The sequence below is a fragment of the Hetaerina americana genome, unplaced genomic scaffold, assembly GCF_022747635.1.
Source record: "Hetaerina americana unplaced genomic scaffold, ioHetAmer1.1.p SCAF_45, whole genome shotgun sequence".
NCBI classification, from domain to species: Eukaryota; Metazoa; Arthropoda; class Insecta; order Odonata; family Calopterygidae; genus Hetaerina; species Hetaerina americana.
Genome location: NW_027287041.1, coordinates 4,029,546 through 4,046,124, shown reverse-complemented (window position 1 = coordinate 4,046,124; position 16,579 = coordinate 4,029,546).

The following is a 16,579-nucleotide window of genomic DNA, read 5'->3' as shown; positions in this document are numbered from 1 at the left end:
GTGTCTCTTTAGGTTACTATTCCGAGCAAATGCTCTTGAGCATATCTTGCACTTGTGGCTCTTTTCTCCATTGTGCGTCAACAAGTGTATCTTTAGATTACTATTCGGTGAAAATGCTCTTGAGCATATATCACACTTGTGGCTCTTTTCACCTGTGTGTGTCAACAAGTGCCTTTTAAGATCACTACTCTGGGTAAATGCTCTTGAGCATATTTCACATTTGTGTCCCCCCTCACCAGAGTGTGTCAATAAGTGCCGTTTTAGTTTACTTTTCTGAGGAAATTCTCTTGAGCATATTTCACATTTGTGTTGCCTTTCTTTAGTATGGGTCAAAATGTGCCTCATTAGATACTTCTTTTGAAGAAAACATTTCAAACATATTGCACATTTAAATGGTCTTTCTGCAGTATGTGAATACTTGTGGATTTTGAGTCTACTCAAAAATAGAAAGTTTTTTGTGCATAATTCACGTTGGTACTTATTTTTTGCAGCATGCACCAAGTTGATGTGACTTGCAAGGTCATTTTTTCTCTCAAATGCCTTTGAGCAAGAGTCACACTTGAATTGTATTGCCTTCCTAACATGCACATACAAGACATGGTCTCTGAGAAGGTCCCTTTGTGCAAATTCCTTGTAGCAAATTTGACAAGAATGCAATAAAATGCCTCCTGCTTCCTTCCCTGCACCATCTTTTTTCTTGCAAATATCTGAAAGATTTGAAGAAAAGGAATCTTATCAATGAAAAATTATTTACCTGCAATGAACAAGTTTGTTATCGGCAATTGATGGTAAATAGACTTATTAACATAAAAAAATTATCAAGAAAAGAGTTCAATGCCATCATGCATTACATTTCCACAAATTTTTCCTTGGCATGTACAAATGCCTAGAAAATTAAATTTGTAAAAGGATTTTGAGAAGAAATAAGAATATTTCCTGTTTTAAAAGACTGGAATATGAGAAAAGACAAACGTATAAAGAAAGGAAATTCTTTTCCAAGGGAGTAGATAATTAAATGAAATTAACTCGGTGTGGCTGTTTTTTATAAAAGCAAAAAGTCCAACAATAGAAGTTAAAATTACAAAATGTAAGATGGAAATGAAGAGAATGACTATCTTTATTGATTAATAAAGTCATCAATTCATTCATAGACAAATTACTAAACAGGTAAAATGGTCAATTTACTGAGTGATAAAAAAATCATTCACCTCAAATAATTATATTTAACACTTAATTTATTTAATACTTCTATTTAATTATGTGAAACTATTATTAGTATGGCAATCTGTGAATTTCAACTGACACATACAGTGCCCTTAAAATTACTTTTATTTATAATTTTGATACAATTTATCTAAAAGAGACCTTTCACATTTTCTGGCATAACTTTTCCTATAGTGGTCCTTTAGATTGCTAGAATTTTAACAACAAATTTATGGTGCTTCTTTTAAACAAAAGAAAAGTATCAGTGAATAAGATCTGACAATTCTTTTAGGTTTAAGAGAAAATTATAATGAAACAAGTTATTATTACTAAATTTAAGTGTCACAAAAAGTTATGCTGAACAGCTATTGCTAGCCACTTGCTAGCTTTTCACAAGATCTATTGCGAGGCACTTGTGTCATGACCATTTCAAATGCCAGAATCAATTGTGCTTTAATAAAAAATAAGAATTATAGAGTATGATCTTGCTTCAATCATGGGCAGATAATTCTGACTCAATTACATGTTCTAAAATAATTCTGAAGAATAATTTACATTTACTATAATATTCTTTTTCCTTATATTTTTAAATTTCATCACCTAGCAATGAAATAAAAATAAGACCGATTTGCAAAATTACAACCTAAAAGTGACCAAGCTACGTGTACATTAAATCATGCCAAAATAACTCATTAGGACCTTAGAATTAATAATATGTTAGTAGTTACTAAACACACTTTTAGCTGCAATATTATCTATCACACAAACATTATAATAGTAGGGATAATATTTTTGATTTTTTAAGACTTCATGTAACAGTATTTTGTTTTCTGGTAAATTATGATATAAGGAACCATGGAAAGATTTTGACTAATTCCGGGCTGAAATATCTCTTGAATAAAGGAAATGAAATATAATATATTAAGGTGCTAACTTTTTAAAAGGTAATTATTTCCCACAAGGACTTTGATAAGGACTAGGGGGTTTTTCGCAAAAAATAACTAGAAACTAAATAGCAAAGAGGATATATAAAATTAAGAACGTAGGCCATTTCTATAAAAGGGCAATATATGAAACTATTGTTTTATACACAAGAAAAAATTACATTATTAAGGAATTATAAACAAAACTAAGAGAATATTGAAACTGCAAATTTTGGATCTGTACACTTAATAAATAAATGGCATTGACAACTAGGGCCTGATAATACAGCTCTTCTTAAACAAAAGGATTCAGACTTATTTTATGGAAAATGGTGGATTTTTTGTGTGAATGCACTTACAGGGTCAGTATAATAGGTATCAGGACTGGCTTGCTGTAGCCAAAATAGAGCATTGGATAGGTAACTGACTTGTTGGCTTAGTAAAGGATATCCCTGAAAATAATAAAAATTAGTTTAGTTGGCTCTGTGCATGTATTGAGAAAGATGCTGGATATTAGTTATGACTGATTTTTTTTGTTTTCATGCAAGCAATGAGTGCATATGAGAGCAATGCTCTGGTTCATGGGGTTAAATTTGGAGACCTGGAACTAATTGAAAAGACTAATGCAGATGATGTCTTAAGCCATAGAAGTTTTTGAGTGGCACAAAATATTAAATGAAGTGGGACAACTTGTAAAAGATAAAGGCCACCTAAGTTACCTGATGACCACTCTAAATGACTCTATGGTGCCATAAATGAAACTGCTATTCACTCTGATATGCATTTAATAACCTCCCTTATTATTAAAGAATCCAGCCTTTTGGGTGGTACCAACATTAACAGTTTAATGAAAATCTTGTATTAAAGGAGGTATGTGCAAAGTTGGTGGCAAAAGTCTTCAGCGAGGAACAAAAATAGAAGGAAGCTTCTGACATAATTTGCCATGGCAATGCTCTTGAAAACAATATTTTTGATTTTCAGTGGACTTTTGATGAGTGGTGGATAAACCAACTAGGTATATTGATGCAGGATGAACATATTTTCAATTTATTTAGGTAGCTGTGAGGATAATATCATTGGTTTTTGATTTTTTGAGCCAATCATAATACCTATTGTATGGATCCTGCTTAATTTTATACCCAAAATCCCTAAAGAGAATAATTAAAGGTTAAATATTCAAAACAAAAAAGTTGTAATACCTTTTAAAAAACTTTTCTACAAATTAAGACCATAGTAAATAAACCTGGAGTTAAATTGATCAGTGTACTAAAACCTAGACGAGGGAAACTTCAAAACTGAGGAAAAATATTCAACAATTTCATTTATAATCATGGCCAAAAGGGGTAAAGATCCTTAACTGTTAGTATAAAATGGAAAAAAGGCAACCATGGCATATTTGTGGTTCAACATATGTATCAGATTGGTACTTAAATTATTAAAGTTTGAAAACAAGAGGGACTTAGAAAATAACAACCTGAGGCAGTGAAATGAAATCTATTATATGCATTTTATTTTGTTTATTTTTAGGATTTTTGCCCTGTCAATTCCTGAAAGAGAGCATTTTATTTTGCAACATCTTCTGTTGCAGTTGTTCTTGGGATCATAAACAAAAGGAAAGAGAGTAAGGCAATCAATAACTTACAGGATGATCAGTTTAGGTATAGGAAGGGGGGAGGTACATGAGATGCCATTGCAGCAATGAGATTTTTATTCAAAAGGAATAAAGAACATGACCACGAGGTATAATGCCAAAAATAGGAATAGATTAGAGGGAAATGAGGCTAATCTGCTACCTGTTCATGTCCAAGACTGCTCAGCTGCAAGTAAGGAATAAGGAGTCCAGATGGGCGGTGTTAGAAAGAGGTCCAAGGCATGGTTGTCCATTATCACCATTGCTGTTCAACATGTATGCAGAGGAAATGATCAAAGAAGCATGGGAAGAACTGGAGGTAGGAATGAAAGTGGGTGGGGAATTGATAAAATCAGTTAGGATTGCTGATGACCAAGCTTTAGTTTGTCAGTCAGCCAAGGGGTTGCAAGCATTGCTTAGTAAATTGGCCATTCAGTACAACAGGTATGGGATGAGAATCAATATTGATAAAACAAAGAATATGCAATTTTCTAGGATGAAAAAGCTTAGGTTAACATTAAAATAGGAAGGCAAAAACTAGAGCTGGAAAAACAGTTTATGTATCTCAGTATTGATTGGACCAACACAGTAAAAGTAATAGGGACATAAGGATAGGAATTGCTTTAGGCAAAGGGATGTTGAGCAGGGACATTATGAAAAGTATCTTTAGGAAACTTTGATATGGAGGATAGCTATATACATTGCAGAAATGTGGTCATTGAAGCAGGAGGATAGACATTGACTGAAGGATTTTTAAATGTGGGTGTAGAGAAGAATGGAGGAGGTAAAATGGACAGAAAAGAAAGCAAATGAGGAAGTGCTTGGTATAGTGGGCAAAGAAAGAGGTTTGCTGGGAGATATCTTATGGAGGCAGGAAATGTTTCTGAAGGGGGTATTGACTTGCAGCCGGATGTTGAAGACTAATGGAGGGTAGAATATTAGGCAAATGAGGAAAGTGAAGGAACAGAATAGGGATGTTCGACTGGATGATGGGAGGAAGAAAGAACTCAGAGCTGAAGAGGGACCTGAAATAGCGTAGGATGTTGTGTTTTGCTAGGGGTCGAAATTATTATATTAGTATTTATGTGTATCCATAAACCTACATTGACCAGTAGATTACCTGATAATAATAATTCTGATACAAATTTATTCTGTTTTAAATATTTTCCAATCAATTTTTGTAATTAGTGATAACATTGTATTCGACATTTAATGTATTTCTAAAATATTCAAATGCAAAAAGACAACTGAGTCTCCAGCTCCCCTCACCATGTGTCTTCAACTGTTCCGATGTAATTCCATCCATCTCCTGCAAATTATCATCATCACATTCTTCCTTATTGTCTACTTCCTCATCAGAGGATAAATGCAATTCTAAATCTTCTAAATCATCCTGAAAAATACCAACATAACCAATGCAGATTGCATCTATCTTTGTAAAGCATTAATAAAATGCCCAAAAAACTTTCAAACCCATTCTACAAAAATATGCAAGGTTAAAAAATTTTATATATTGATTTAAATTAATAATTTTTGCTTGCATTTATACAGAACATTTGTCTTAATTTCTTCAAAATCATTAACTTTGTTCATTGAACCTTCTAACATCAAATGATATTGCCAGTGTAATAGCCAGTAATGATATTGCCAGTGTATTCAAGTTTAAGGAAGGTAAATTATACGAGAGCTTACTATTAAAATATAAGTAAACCTTTGAAATCCATCGATTAAAAATATAAAATTAAAATTATTAAATGCTGTTTTCAAGAAAATGCCTCAACATTGTGAATAATAGTTTTGGCCCTCCAATTAAATTAAGAAACATATGAAATACAGAGAATAGGTCTGGTGGCTTATTGTTCTCATAACAATTAGCTTCTTTAACAAACTATAAGAGCCATCACATTGTTTAATTGGAATCATGATCTTTAAGAATACAATCTGGTCATTTTGAACATTGATAGCCCCAATTTATCACTGAAAAATACTATCTCAAGCTCCCTTCATCTATCATGATATTAATGCTTAGAATACCCATTCTTATCTATTATGTCAGATGGTCAAAATTTCAAAATAATATAATCAGGAACAAACATCTTGGGACATAATTTCTTCAAATTACTCTGGTACTTAAATCATTTGGTAGTCCTTCATTTTCTTAAACACAGACCATTTGATAGTGTTAATAGTTGAATTCAATGAAAATGTTACTCAATAATGATATTAAAGATTTTTAATGCCAGTCCTAATTTAAAGAAGGATTTAGCCATGCAGAACCACATGGAAGGCAATTTTATCTCAAAACACTACCTGGGATTGAAAAGCATTGCACTCAGGATATAACACAATGTATATTGTTATGAAAGAGCATTGGTTATGAAATTAATGCATAATAGCTTTCTTTCCTTACCTGAATATCAACTTCTTCACAGTTATCATCATCCATTAAATTCACATTACTATTGGCAGAGTAATTGTCCTCTACCTCAATTGATGACTTTTGTACTGAATGGTTAATAGCTTTCATGGAACTTCTCAACACCATCAAATTTCTTCTTTTACCATTCACCAAATCAACACCATGACTCTCTGAATCCTTCTGAAGGCTTGGGAGCACACAAAGCTCCTTAATAAACATAAATAATCATAATCAACACCAAGATGTTTGATAGTTAAATATAAAGTTCACCTAATAATAAGCCCTACATAGGCATTACTTAAAATTATAATATTCATAGGCATATAATAGAGAGAAAAGATAATAGACTTTCCCTAGGTTACGTATTATTTCTGAAAGAGAAATTTGGTGCATCATTTATGCTTGCAGAGAAATAGCAAATTTTGAATGGTACTCGGAAATATTTGCTAGGCCATCAAAACCAGGAAATTTGGCCATTTTAACTATATGGCCATTTGTCAAATTATCTTAAAGGTTTTAAATTAATCTACAACATTAGAAGGGAAGATAAGCAAAAATATATATTTCAGTTTTGAGATATTTAAATCTAATGTAAGGTCACCATTTTTCCTTTATCTTAATTTGTCCAGGCATGGAACATTATTCCACGTGTTAAATATTAGTGATCTGCTGAATTCTGATCCAACAGCTACTGGTCAATTTGACTGCAAATTATGTTGGTTGGCAATATGACAGTGCACACAATCATTAAAAAAATTTGCTCACATTAAAGACTAATAGTTTTATCTGGTATATTTAATAGGTTAACATAAACAGAGTAAGGTCTGCCACTATGGCCTTCTACAACATTTAAAAGAAAATAACAGTTAAGAATGCAATTGACAAACATGAAAATTAAGGAAAATGATTGAATATTTTTTATTATTAAAAAGATTTCCGTCAGGCAATTTAGGAGGGAAAGAAGTGCCGGTCATTTTATTTTATGCTTAGGATGTGGTCATTCAGAACTTTGTACCTGAGGAATCAACTGCATTTTATATTTTTTACCTAAAAGTGCTGAATGGGCTAAGAAAAAGGGTCAACATGGTTATTACAATGAACAGAAAATACATGAAATTATATTAAAAAAACATTTATGACACTTTATGACACGTCCAATTAGCCTGACCATGTCACCTATTACTGTTCCTTCAAAATAAAAACTCTTAAAAACACATTTTAATAGGATTCTTCAATGCAAAACAAAAATTTGTTCAATTTCGGGTATTCATGAGTTGAAAAATGATGCATTTACAATAACAGCACATATATCACCAATATAATTTGGTTATATTGGTGCCATTATGGTTAGAATGTTTCTTAAATACCTCTGAAGTTCCTTCTTGATTCTCCAATTTGTTGTCCATATCCCTATGCCTAGCTGGAATTTCAACACTCTCCTGCTGTTCAACTTCCATTTTCTTCACCTCTACAATTGTCTGCAAAGTTAGTTAAATAGTGAGAAAACAGTAAAAATATATGATTTTAGGTATAATTTAAGTATTTATGAATTTTCTTAGTATAAATGGAATTCAAAATTAATTAAAAGTGCTTTTTTCCTAAAATATGATGAATTTGGTAATAAATTTTCCATATTTACCTTAAGCAAATGTTTTTGTGTATAACATCACTGGGTATCAAAACAAAACCAATAAATAATAGAAACATATTTAAAATGAAAAATAAACTTCTTGTTAGATAATTTAAACATTAACAATGAGAATTATAAAAGATTTTAGATAAATATATCAGGCCATTAGTTGGCATGCATGAAAGAATCAGATAAATGTCGGACTCTACAGTATCACTGAACAAGAATTATTCTATATTGTGAATTTAATCAGAATTATCATCAAAATTCCATCAAATGATTCCCGAAGATCAAGTTATTTATTTTAGAATTTAAATAAGTAATTACATCACTTATATTGTGAATGCCTTTTTCTTGCAATTTGCCTGCGTTTCTTATGAAGACTTGAAGATTGGCCATGTCCTAATCAATATCATTTAAGCAAATTTCAACTCTCATTACCTTAAACTTCCACCACTATGGTCTGATAACTTTTATACAAAACATTCTTAAAGCCATGTCAAACCATAGTAATCATTTCATTTATTATTTTACTTCTATATTTATTCCTAGATATACCTTCTCGCATTGCAAGATCACAAATCACGTTCAATGAAAACATTCTCTATATAATAAGCAATAATTTAACATTATTGTCTTTTTGATTAGCAAGTTATTACACAACTATTTGGTCATGATAATCATTCATGCCAAAAAATTAGTGGTTTCCATAAATACCTATCTGTGCATCAAAGATTTAGTAAAAAGTATTGTATTTTATAAGATGACATGTAGAAATCTTTCTACTGTAAGTATTCATTAGTTGAAAAAAGAAACATGAGCCATCACGGCACTAATATCACAGATTCAATTTATTAATTACCTCAAGAGTAGTTCCCACCAGATTCTTAACATTATGGTCCACATCTCCCTGGCTAGCTAGAATTTCATTGGTCTCTTGGTCTTCAACATCCACGTCCTCTGTCTTCACTACAATCCCCTGAGTTAATTGAATAATGGCAAAACAGTGAAAATTTCAGAATAACAAGAAAAACTTCAGATATTGTTTTAAAATTGTATTCAGTTAAACCTTTTAAATTAAGTAAAAATCAGTGACTAAAGTATTTTAAAATAAAGATTAATATGTTTTATCTAAATTACCAAAGCTTTGGATCAGCATGGTTTTTTGTTGATATCTTAAACTAATAGCTCAAAACATTCAAATGTCAACCTGTTCCAATTTCTTCCCTACCTGAAGAGAATCTTCTTCATGATTACCCATAATATGGTACACTTTTTTCAGCCTGGCCATCATTTCTACAGTTTCCTGATCTTCATTAACTGAAGTTTCTCTTTTAACTGTGATCTGAACCTAATTGTTCAAAATATAAGCAATGAAAAAGATTTAAAAAAGAGAATGAACATTGAATTTGAATTTTAGATTCTTGATAAACATTTTCCATTTCATGTTTATGCATATATATTTCCTTTGCATGAATGTAATTTAAAATTACACACCAGTGCTTTTTTCTTGATATCTTATGGATATGATATGAGAGTAACAATGTTAACCTGTGGGGGGATAATTTATATCTGAAGCACAGCAAGATATGACAGCAAAAGCAGATATTAAAGGATATGATTGGAAAATGCAAAACCACACCACCTGATAGCTGATTTCAGCATTAAAACTGAGAATTTTAAGAGATTAGATACATAATATCACACCATTATTGACATGTATGAAGGAATCAGATAACACTCAGTTTCTCTTCAGTCACTGAATAAAATTCCTCAATTTTATGGATTTATTCAAAATTGTTATCAAAATTCATTTCCATAGTTTCCAGAAGATAAAGATATCAATTTTAGAATTTCAATGAGTACTTACATTGTTTAAACTTGGAATGTGCCTTTCTCCTAGAATGCTTGATGCTCTAGTGACCACCTGCAAATTGGCAATGCCCCCATCACTATCATTGGAAGCATCATTTGACTCCTTCTCTACCTTTAGATTCCTCTGCAAACAATCAATGGCGAAATTTATTAAAATTGACAAAACATGACTATTTGGAAATTTTTATTTTCCAGTGGATATACCAGTACTAACTTCCTAGAAAAAATATAAGCAAAACGCTGTATAATGGAGCATTATACAGCCTTTAGTAGATATTAACAACTATTTAAATAGGGTCATAGCTACCAAACTTAATAGAAGCTTTAGTTTTTCAGTTTTAATAATATTAAAGAATCGTTCACAAAAATTTGGCAGACATTTTTTCATAATTACATTTGTTATTAATTAAAATAGAATATATTGATTGATAAATGTTTATTTATATGAATGAATAAAATATATCAAAAAGATCAATCTATTTCCAACATTCCACTCAACACTAGTTGGCCAAGTGCATCATATTAAAGTATTTTAATCTTTTTAAAACTATGATGACTAGATGATTAGGCTTCACAAAATAATTCCTACTAATTCTTGAAACATCAGTAAATAATCAGTATCAAAGTGTATATTGTGCTTATTATTACATAGAGTTACAAATATTAAAGTCAATTTCCTTAAAATTGAATGACCTAATAAAATTACGATTCAAAAGAATATTCAAGGGAGTACTCCAAGATCATATTTTAATAGGGGATGTCACAGGGACATTCGTATATTATCATCCTTTTCGGTTCACTCACAATTTATTAAAACTGATTGCATAAATGCAATCAATATTTTCATGCTTTAAGTAAAATTCGCTCTTAGTACACTGTCACTTGAGATTTCCAATTAAATATAGAATAAAATGGCTTTAACTGTTACTAGGAGCGTAGTTAATTCCAAATTTTTATAAAAACGCAAGTTTTATTCATTTGGTAATAAGACCTTAGAACTTACATTCAATAGGGAGGACACTTATTAAAAATAAAAATGTTCATTATTCAATTTAAGTTACTTCCGTTTACGCATAACGTTATCCAAAACATTCCTGTTAACATTACAAAATACCAACCATAGTTGGCCTCGACTCACCGTTGTGCGGTGGTTTTTTCTTTCCGCGTGTTTCTTTGTCCTTTGCCTGTTCAATCGATGGTGGTTTTCATGGCACTGCTGCTTAAACATGTAGAAATCCGTCAGCAATTTAAAGCATTTATAGCACAGCAACCACGGGTTGCTCCTTTCCCTGACTACCTATAAAAACATAATTATCAAAGTATTAAACCTTAAACATTCGCTCTCAATGTCGCTCGAATCATAATCTGGATGAATTGAAGGCTTTTTTAAGCTGAAATAGGGCACTATCGCACATTTCGTGGTAAATTTACTATAAAAGCATCATTATCAATAATACGTAAACAGATAACCGATATCTTACTTTCAATTCCAACAACTCTTCTATTGCTTCCCGCACCAATTTCTCAGCATCGTTGTTTTCATAAAAAATATTTGTGTACCGTCCACCATGGCTAAGACATAATCTACACTTTAAACTTTCGTGTCGAGGCATATTTGGAGCACGTCACACTGTCAACATTGACTACACCAAAACAATGACTTTCATAATGGCCGACTACATTTCGATAGGTCGTTCGTTCTGAATCGATTACTAAGTGCGAGTTCAAGAATCGATTTCGTTTCATTTCGGCGCTAAGTGATCACCATATTTAAATATTTTTCCATATTCGAAAATTATTTAAACTCCTACTTAATACATTGTGGTCATTTCTGTGAACTTATAATACTTTTTCACTGCCAAGAAATTTAAAAAAAATGGATTCTGTTTTGAAATGAGAGGCATTAAATCCAACATTACCTAATCTGTGTATATTTTATGTTGTACGTAAACTAACAATTTTAATCCCGTTAAAGTGATTTTATGTTTCCATAAATATTTTCTCGGGATAAATATTTCTTCGAAGAACAATTACTGGAAGTGAAAATTGTGTAATTACTCTTTTCGGCGTAAAACTCTCAAAATGAACTTTTTTGTTGATATACTAAATGCATTGCGTATTTTCGGAGGAACTCCGAATATCAGACCTTCCACATTTTGATACGGGCATTAAAAGTTCATTAATACCAAATTACAGATTTTCTTTCCAACTATGACAAAATAACTGGGACGCATAGAGAGAATTTACATTTTTATGTTTGTTCAAAGGCAATTAATGGTGGTCAAATTTACAAATAAATAATAAATTGATCATTCGTTAACTTCAAACCATTCAATTATATATATATATATATATATATATATATATATATATATATATATATATATATATATATATATATATATATATATATATATAAATATATAATCACATTTCAAAATTTTATAGCAGCAGTCGTGTCTAATGGGTGAAGGAATAATTTTGACTTGTATTTAAAAAGGATGTCAATAGAAACACATCCCACTTGAAGGATAATATATTCTGACAACTGTATACCTACGACAGTTAATGCATCCAAATATTTATGGGTTTTTTTGTAATATTGACATCGTAAATAATACAGCAATGAATCTTTTGACCCGAATCTTCGAAACGAATGAATAGCTAATTAATAATATCATATTTAGCTTTTTCTGATGTTCTTTCAACATGAAACGATTATTATGGGCAATAATAAAGGTGCAAGTTTTTTATGTGTCCTTGTACTATCATTTTTTTAATCAATTCATTGGTCTATATTAACTATGGCTTAGTTGACATCTTCAATTTATATTTCTGCCAACCTTAGTGTGCAATGATCTAGTATCTAGAATATTCAGAGTTTTTCTTTCAGTATTATATAGTGCCAGGGCTTATCTAGGATATAGCCTTCTAGAAAAGGCTTTTCCAATGAAAGAATAGAAATTTAATGAAACATTATTAATGTGGATTTTATTTCCTTTATTCATGCGGTGTAAAGGAATAATAATTAATAAATGCAGAGCCAGTACTCAAGGAATAGAAATTAGGAATACATACCGGGAAACCCGGGTTGGATTTTTTTCACACACCTCTCTGTTCCCCCTTTACTGGTGGCCTGAGCTTCCTGGTTCTTGACAGGATACCACGTGTTGTTCTGGAAAAGTATTGGTGGGCATAGGATAAGAATCGGAAAAAAGAAGCATGCTTATATCACATAATGCTGTGTGTGGCTGTTCATTTATTTGTGGCAGTGGCCCCTAACCTAGTTAATAGTTCACTGATAGAGAAGTTAGAAAACCTCTCTAAACAAGTGGCAGTGGAAACCAAAGAGCATGGTATGCACTCACGTCCCCATTCCCTCAGCCAAGGCCGAACCACTTACCTGGCTCCAGCCCTCAATTCATTCCAATCAAGGCATCTGCTGGTACCACTGCCTGGGAGTAATGCCACTAAGTCTACCCTTCCCTGTTTGTATGATGCAGGGAAACATATTGGGCAGTCCTTGTAGGCAACAGGTTAATTCTTAAACCTATCCAACCATGTTTTTGTCATTGGCACCTTGTCTGGTGTCAATTCCTTAAAGACACTGGTGCCGTCTCTGTCTCTATCCCATCATTTGGCTCTGTGAGCGTAGAGGGAATTCAGACCTTAATCTTTTCTCTGCCAATGACACGGCCTTCACCACATATGGATCTGCTACTCTCTCCCTTTCCCTTGGCCTCTAGCAATGTATTTTGATGAAGTTTGTCATTGGCGATGTTCTGAAGCCAATAATAGGGGCAGATTTTCTTTGTCACTTTGGTCTACATTTGGATATTGCTTGTAAAATTTTGTTGAGTTTTGGACGACTGTATTGTTTAAGGGCACTATCGCCTCTCCCAGCAAAGGTCAAGTCCAAATGTGCGGTCATTTAGTATTTAGGAGTGGCATATTATTATCTCATCCCCATGTTTTGGGAATCGCCATTGCCATGGAATCCAGAATAATAGACGATGCAAATTAATGTAGAAGGGGGAAGAATTTGAGCTGATGCTTCAGATAGGTTCTGCATGGAGGTCATCTAACTCTTGGTTCTCTGCCTTACACCTGGTGCAAAAGAAGAGCACCAAATTGAGCCCGTGTAGCAATTACCACTTGCTGAATTCCAGAACCGTGCCTGATCATTACCCAGTACTGCATATCATTTTGCACAGGAGTATTGTGGCTTTATCATTTTTCAAAAATTGATTTAGTTTGTGCATTCCACCAATACCTGTCAACCCTGCAGATATTCCCAAAACTGCAATAATAATGCCTGTTGGCCTTTTTGAGTTTCTATTTATGACACTCGGCCTTTGAAACATTGTGCAGACCTTTCAGAGGTTTATAGATGACGTGTTAAAGGGATTACCTTATGCATATTAACACATAGATGATATTGCTGTTGCTTCACTTAATTCTTTGGAGCATGAGCAGCATCTACGGACAATATTTGGCCGCTTGAGAGATCACGGCATGGTTATTAATCCCTCAAAGTCTGTTATTAGCGTGAATGAGATACTGTTTCTAGGATGTACGGTAATTGTGGAAGGAAATTAGCCACTCACCGAGAAGGTTAATTTCTATGCATGATTTTCCCCTACCAGCTACCATACACCAGCAGTGGCAATTTTTAGGGATGATAAATTATTACCACCATTTTATCCCTTACGCGGCAAATAGGATCCCCTTAGCAACCTTCTTGCAGGTAAGGTAAACAGCAAGGACTCCATCAGCTGGACACCAGCATTAGAGACTTCATTTCTATTCTGCAAAGAGGCTCTGTGCAATACTGTCTTTTATCTCATCCAAACATCTCTTTCCTCTGACCTTTTTCAGAGACACTTTGGAGTTTTTGGTTGGTGCTGTCCTTCAACAACTCACTTCCATAAGATATCAGCCTCTTGGTTTCTGGATCAAGAAACTGAGTGATGCTGAAAGGCCGTATAGCCCTTTTTACAGGGAACTTTTAGTAGTTTATAAGGCAGTGATCCAGTTCCGGCATATGGTAGAAGGACAAACCTTCACCAACCATAAACCCCTTTCTTTTGCATTTTCCTAGAGGCATGAGCAGTGTTCTTTCCAGCAGTTTAGGCATTCAGACTTAATAACCCAATTTACCACAAACATCATTTATGTAGCAGGTAAAGATAATATTATAGCAGACAACTTCTCTGGCATTCATAGCATTTCTGCCATCATAGATTACTCTGCACTAGCTACGTCTCCAGAGTCTGATCATGACCTTGTCAATTCCCTTCAGAATTCCTCATTTATTCTGAAAAAAGTTGCTTTTCCTGGTTTATCAAATCCTCTTATATGTGATATGTCCACTTCCTCAGCCATGCCAGTGTTCACTGAGCCTTTCCATAAACAAGTATTCCTCAGCATGCATTGATTACCATACCCTGGCATTTGACAGACTGTCCGCCTAGTAGCTGAGCACTTTGTTTGGCCTTCCATGAGGAGATACTGTTGTGAATGCTCGTGTTTACAAAGGAGTAAAATCATGAGACATCTTTTGTCCCCCACTGTTGTTTTTCTCATTGCCAGTGCCAAATGTATGCACATTCACATATATTTTGTTAGGCCTCTTCCATGCAGCCATGGTCTTTGCTACATAATGACATGTATTGACCACTTCAGCCAGTGGCCTGAAGCTTTCCCAATTCAAGACACCACTGCAGAAACTGCCATAAGGACACTTTTCCAGGAGTAGATTTTATGTTTTGGAACTCCCATTTGCATTACCACTTACCAGGGGTAGCAATTTCAGAGTAACTTGTTCCGGTAGCTGATGTAGTTGATGGGAGCAAAGCACCTGCAGCCATCCGCCTACACCCTGCAGCCAATAAGATGCTGGACTGCCCTCACCACCAGTTGAAGGCAGCTATCCATTGCTATGGTGGTAACTAATGGACCAATGCCCTACCTGTTGTTCTCATGGGTCTGAGGTCCACATTTAAAGAAGATACTCAGGCAATGCCTGCAGAGGTCATTTATGGCCAAACACTGGCTTTGGAGAATTTGGATATGGCCAAAACTTTGGCTTCCTGGTGAATTCTTTTCCCCTTCCAATAGTGCCATTACTGTTACTGTAGTTTTTGTCACCATCCTGTGGTAGCGCCTCCGCCAACTCCAGCCACAGCCAATTTCCTGGCATGGAGCCCACAACATTTTTGTGTTTAAGATCTGGAAGCTGTTTACCATGTATTTCTGAGAAATGATATGCTCCATTTATTGTTAGTTCCTCCTTATGATGGGCCATTTTGAGTAATCCAGCATGATCGCAAGACATTTAAGCTGAAAATTCAGGGCAGCAAGGTATCTGTGGCAATTGACCAAGTCAAACCAGCATACATTGTTAATGATGATGTTTCTTGTACCTAGTTTGATAAAACTCCATGATTACTGTCATATCGCACTACTGTTACCATGCCTATGGTGACTAATCTTACCATTCTTCAGCAGTTTCCCGTACTACCACAACCTAGACAATTACAGAGAAGAGTGCGTTTTCCAAAACTTTTAGCTGACTTTGAGACTTAGGGGCATTTCAATTTTCTTCTCTCTCTTGCATGTTATCTGATGTTACTTTGTAGTTCCTGCTGTGTTATTGCATAACAGTATTCTTTTTTTGTGTGGTAATACGTACCTGGCATTCATTGATTAATTTTTTTTGTTTGTTTTGCAATAGCTTTGTGAAGTTCCAATTACAAATTCTCTCTCTTTGCAAGAGTATTCTTTGCATTTACCATTTATCATTTGTTATTGCAATTTGGTTGTGTGCGATAAGGTGTTACCCTAGGCACAATCCATGACGAGGCACTTTGACCCACACAGACCCAATGAATGAATGA